At 40.1% G+C, this 5,468-nt stretch overlaps 1 pseudogene across 1 annotated transcript; it reads left to right on the top strand.

Moving 5' to 3' along the window:
* Positions 1–1,381: 1,381 nt before the first annotated feature.
* LOC311066420 (alpha-2-macroglobulin-like) lies at positions 1,382–4,871 on the top strand (annotated as a pseudogene). The gene is made up of 16 exons: positions 1,382–1,530; positions 1,622–1,847; positions 1,927–2,050; positions 2,495–2,693; positions 2,786–2,837; positions 2,934–3,017; positions 3,099–3,275; positions 3,362–3,437; positions 3,519–3,675; positions 3,758–3,840; positions 3,922–4,085; positions 4,205–4,208; positions 4,315–4,396; positions 4,490–4,573; positions 4,650–4,755; positions 4,831–4,871. The product of its transcript is annotated as an alpha-2-macroglobulin-like (transcript).
* Positions 4,872–5,468: the final 597 nt, after the last annotated feature.

Below are 5,468 nucleotides of genomic sequence, written 5' to 3'. Positions count from 1 at the left end.
TTATTTTGCCGACTAATCAGTGAGTTTGGAACGATTATTCAGCTTTTTCAATTAGTTAAAACACTGAGCTATACATATTCTAACTATAATATAAAAAAAGAATCACTTCAGCTTTTGAAATGGTTGTTTTAATGAACTTTGAGCCAACTAAACAGGTCATTCTCTTTAAGTTTTCAGATTTCTGTCCAACTCGAATCACACACAAATGCTCTCTAAGCATTGTTTAAATATTCTGTTCTTTCAATAGAAAAAATAAACAAATTAATCAGCTGCATTACAGACAACTTAATCTGCAAACAATTATAAGTTGACATGAGTTAAGTTGATATTATAAAATTGACATGACAATTGAGCTGACAGAGACATTCTCATTCACCTTTTAATTTACAGTATGAAAAAGTAACTGACATGATATTCTTCATAACATCTCCTTTTGTAAGTCTTCATGAATATGGAACAAAATACAGGCAAGTGATAAGACTGTAATAGTGTTACAGCAATAAAAACAGCCCTGACTCCTAAGCTCGATCAAGCTTTATTCTATGCAAAAATAAATCACATTACTGTATATTATTGCTAATATTATTGCTATTATTACGTTAGTATTGCATTCTCTAATAAAGAGACTTACAGCTAGTTGATGTTATTTAGCTCCAGCTGGAGAACATTCACCTCTCACTGGCTCGTCTTGTGCTTTTACATGCATGTGCTCCCGTGAAAAGCAAGTTCTACCTTGCATGTATTGCACACGACAGCATTCTTGGTTTGAAGTTTTGCGAAACTTTCACACCTTGCTAGTTCGGATTTGTTTGACTTTTTATTTTTATTTTTTTTATTGTCGACTAATCGTTTCAGCCCTAATCTCAACTTGTATTTTGTTTTTAAAAGGTGCATTGTGTAATATTTAGGAGGATCTGTTGACAGAAATGCAATATCAGACATAACTATTTTCAGTGACCCTAACCTGCCGGTCCCCTTACATTTGAAGTGTTTCTACAGTGGCCCTAAATGGACAAACACATTTTGTCACTGTTCTTTGAGCAAAGAAGCAAGCTAAAAGCAAATAAAACTACATGCCATCAACACGATGAACAAGTAACATTGTTTTAACGAATAATTAAGTAAACACAAATGATTAACTTGTCTCTGTAAATAAACATCATTGCTTATCTGGCTACTCTCTGCTGTCTCGGACTTCTGTTGGCCACCGTGACTTCTGTTGGTTGCAATTCGCAAACACCACTAGATGCCGCTAAAAATCACACTGCACCTTTAAATGCAATAAGAGGGGTTGTTTAGATATTTTGTATCTTCAAAACTTGAATGCATTCAAAAAGCAGGCACTTCTAGTCTTATTGTTTTTATTTCAGCGTTTGAATCGATGGCCTTTGCATTACCTCGAATGGAATACGCTGCGTTTCCTTCCTCTCCTGTACCAGCGCCATTGAGTATTCAGAGCGGCTCCACCAATGATGTGACCGTCAGGGTTTACTTTCCAGAAACCTGGATCTGGCAGCTTGCTCAAGTGGGGTTAGTAAAACCTCTTTTGTTGCTAAAGCTACTTGCCCACAATTTTTACTGCTGTCCCCCTCGCTTCTATTTTCTGCTGTCCTTTTTTCAGAGACACTGGATCCACACAAGTTCCCCTCAAGGTTCCTGACACAATCACCACATGGGAGACTGAGGCGTTCTGCCTGTCTTCCAAAGGTTTCGGTCTTGCTTCTCCTGCTCTGCTGACGGTATTCCAGCCCTTCTTCCTGGAGCTCACGCTGCCGTACTCCATCGTCCGGGGGGAGTCTTTTGAGCTGAAGGCCACTGTCGTCAGCTATCTGTCCGAGTGCATCATGGTCTGTCATGGTATTTTATATAATGGATCTGTATAGAGTAGGTGCTGTCTTTACTCCATGTGCTCTGTTTCATTGGCAGGTTCGAGTAACTCCAGCTCAATCCTCAGCCTTCACTCTGAAACCATTGAATGATCCGTATTCATCCTGTCTCTGTGCCAGTGGGAGAATAACCTTTAAATGGGGTTTCACAGCTTCTCTCCTTGGTCAGTATTGGACAGTCTCTCTCAATTGAAGTGTTTAAGGTGCTACTCACCATAGGGATGCACAATAGTATAAATTCTGAATCATAGCACTTTAATTTGAGCACAAATCATGAGAACAATTCATAAACATGTTTATTTAATCTAGTTTCCTGCTTTAGATTTATTAAATTGAGTCAAAAATTAACTCCACATTATGAACTAATCAAACAAGCACCCAATCTCAAAAGCTAAAATGGTGTTTTTCCTAATATGAACTAACAATCTGGAACTCTTAAATGTTTTTTCTATTAACTAAAAAGACTGGCCGAGGTTGCATCTATTCAACGATTGCAAACACTATTCAAGTTTCAAACTGATAAGGTTTGATCAGATTTAGACCGTGCAAGGCAATTTCAATTCAAGAAACTGCAATGTCTAATAAAGAACTGCTATTTGGACGAATAGCTAGTGGGTTTATGCGTAATGGAGAAGTGACAGTCATGATTGCAACTAAAATGATTCATCACCACTTGTCTCTCACTGCAGGAGCTGTTAATGTGACGGTCAATGCTTCAGCTGAACCGTCCCAGACTCGATGTGGCACTAAGGTTGTGACTGTGCCAATGAGAGGACGCATTGATGAAGTCAAAGTCTACTTGTCCTGGTGAGTGTTAACCAGCCTTCTGGAGTTTGATCATGGAGCTCATGCTGCTTTACTGATGTGTAATTTTAATTTTTTTTTTTTTTTTTTTAAAGCCTGAAGGAGTTGAAAGAACAAACACCCAGAGTTGGTTACTGTGTCCAAAGGGTTTGTTTGCACTCAATGATTCTCAAATATCCCCCTGAAGCTGTAGACAAACATTAGCCTAGCGCTCTGTGCTGATTTGTTCTGTTTGGACCGCAGGAAGTGTCATTTCTGAAGATGTGACTCTGACGTTTCCTGCAAACGTGATCCAGGGATCAGCCAGATGCTCCGTTTCAGTCCTAGGTAAAGCACTTCATTTTTGGAGAAACCACCACTGTGACATTCAGCAGAATAACATATGGTTTGTTTCTATTCCTCTCATAGGAGACATAATGGGTCGTGCACTGAATAAACTAGATGGGTTGTTAGAGATGCCATATGGTTGTGGAGAACAGAATATGGGTTTTCTTGCTCCAGATATTTACTTGATGCAGTACCTGCAAGTCACGAAGCAACTCACTGCAGCCATCCGAGAGACCGCCACAGGCTACCTTCAAAGAGGTGTGGGTTTAATTTGGGACGTTTAGTTCTTTTCTCATTGGATTGTGGGAGACTGTCTAATTTCTTGTGGATTTTGACATGAACAGGATACCAAGGACAACTAAACTACAGGCACAGTGATGGATCATACAGCACATTTGGTTATGATGAATCAAACACATGGTGAGTTTCATGCTGGTTCTAGACTCTAGTCTCATCACCTGAAGATGAAGCAGTTTATATATACTTATCCTCCATGGCTAGGTTGACTGCCTTTGTCCTGAGATCTTTTGGCCAAGCGAGGGACTTCATCTTCATAGATCCGAATGTCCTTCAGAGTGCAAAGGATTGGTTGATCCGCCAGCAGGTTTCGGATGGCTGTTTCATGCAGCAGGGAACTCTGTACCACTACGCCCTAAAGGTGGTCACATGTTTCTTCAAATGCTCCATAATGATGTATTCAAGGGATGAAACAATTCTTAATCCATTTACTGGTGTTTTAGGGTGGAGTTGATGATAAAATTACCATGACCGCCTACATCACTGCATCACTGCATCACTGCTTGAGCTAGGTGTCCCCTCCACGGTAAACTTCAGTAGTTGTATGAGCTCCTTACAGATGACCTTCCCTTTCTGGCTTTAGTCTGACGCTTGCTTTGATTTTCAGGATCCTGTCATTACCAACGCTTTGTCTTGCTTGAGGCCTGTTGTTGGGAACTTGGGGAAACACTTACACCACGGCTCTTCTGGCCTACACCTTCAGTCTGGCTGGAGAGACCACCACTCGATCACAGCTTCTAATCACCTTGAAGAATAGTGCCATTTCTGAATGTGAAAATTTAAACCGCCTCTTGAGATTTATTGGGTTCTATGGCATCAACTTTATCCCCTCCATCTCATTAGGCATTCAACTCCATTGGCATAGGCTAATCTTATGTTGAACTTCACAGTGAAGTAAGAACATCTTTGACTTTCTTAAAAGCGGCTCATGTTTATAGCTTTAATGCCCTGAAAGCTGCTTGTTCCCGTTGTCTAAACCTCTTTATTCCCCGTCATTCAGATACAATGGTGCACAAGCAAGTACTAACATGGTTATCGTGGACATTAAGCTGCTGTCGGGCTTCACGGCAGATACATCACCGGTTTGTATGGGTTTAAGATGACTTGTAAGATCCAAAGATGCTTGAAGCTCCTTCAGATGTGATTACCTGTAAATGATGGTCTTTTCCCCTCAGCTTGGTTCTCCACCCCGATCATTTGCTCCGCTAGTGGAGCGGGTTGATGCTCAAGATGATCATGTCCTAGTGTATCTGAAAGAGGTGAGACTACACTGGGTACACTTCTAGCTGCCACCATGTATGTCCATCTGTGCTGTTAATCTCTTCTGTATTGCAGGTTCTCAAAAGCTTCCCCATAACTTACACGCTACGGCTAAAACGGGTTCTCACAGTGAAAAATCTCAAGCCAGCAGTCATCAATGTCTATGACTACTATCAGACAAGTAGGCTTTCAATGTTTGGCTGAATTTCCTGTAGAATTTCCTGTGTGCTCAGGCTAAGTTTTTTCTTTTTTTCAGGTGATCAGTTTGAGACCACATACACATCCCCCTGTCCATGATTGTAGTACTGGCTACAAAACATGAATCAAATAAAACTTTTTATACAATCAGTGAGTTGCATGTTTCTGTGGATATATATATTATTATTTATTTTTTTTTAATATATTTTTTGGAAGCTGGAAGTCTGGAAGCAGTGTTACAGTGATAATTGAAATAATGCAACATTGTTTTTAGAGTGTCAGTCCAGCTTAAGTTCAGTGGTTCATTTTTGTCAGCTTATTTATTTTTTTAATCATATATTAGCTGCTCTGGAGGAAACTGTCATTCAGTTTTCATATAATGGTGTCAACGCAAGCAGATGATAATGTTGAATATTAAATGGCCGCAACTGAGCAAACTAAAGGTGACCAGTGTAAGGAACCAAAACTCCATCAGGTGACAGAATGGAGAGAACTTTGGGAGGAACCAGGCTCAGTTGAGGGCTGGTTCTCCACTGTCCAGCGAACAGTGTGTGATCATGATTCAGGCAGCATTACAGGCCAGATTGGAACATTTTGCACTGAGTTTTTATTTGTCCTGTGTGACTTCTAGTAATCTGCATTTCAGCTGTGAGTTAAGGAACTGTTTAATGGCTGTTCTAAACTTGGACTTTTCAA

Source organism: Abramis brama (genome assembly GCF_963993115.1).
Source record: "Abramis brama genome assembly, chromosome: 16".
Lineage (NCBI taxonomy): Eukaryota > Metazoa > Chordata > Actinopteri > Cypriniformes > Leuciscidae > Abramis > Abramis brama.
Note: the sequence above shows the minus strand (reverse complement) of the source record. Positions and strands in the feature narration are given on the sequence as shown.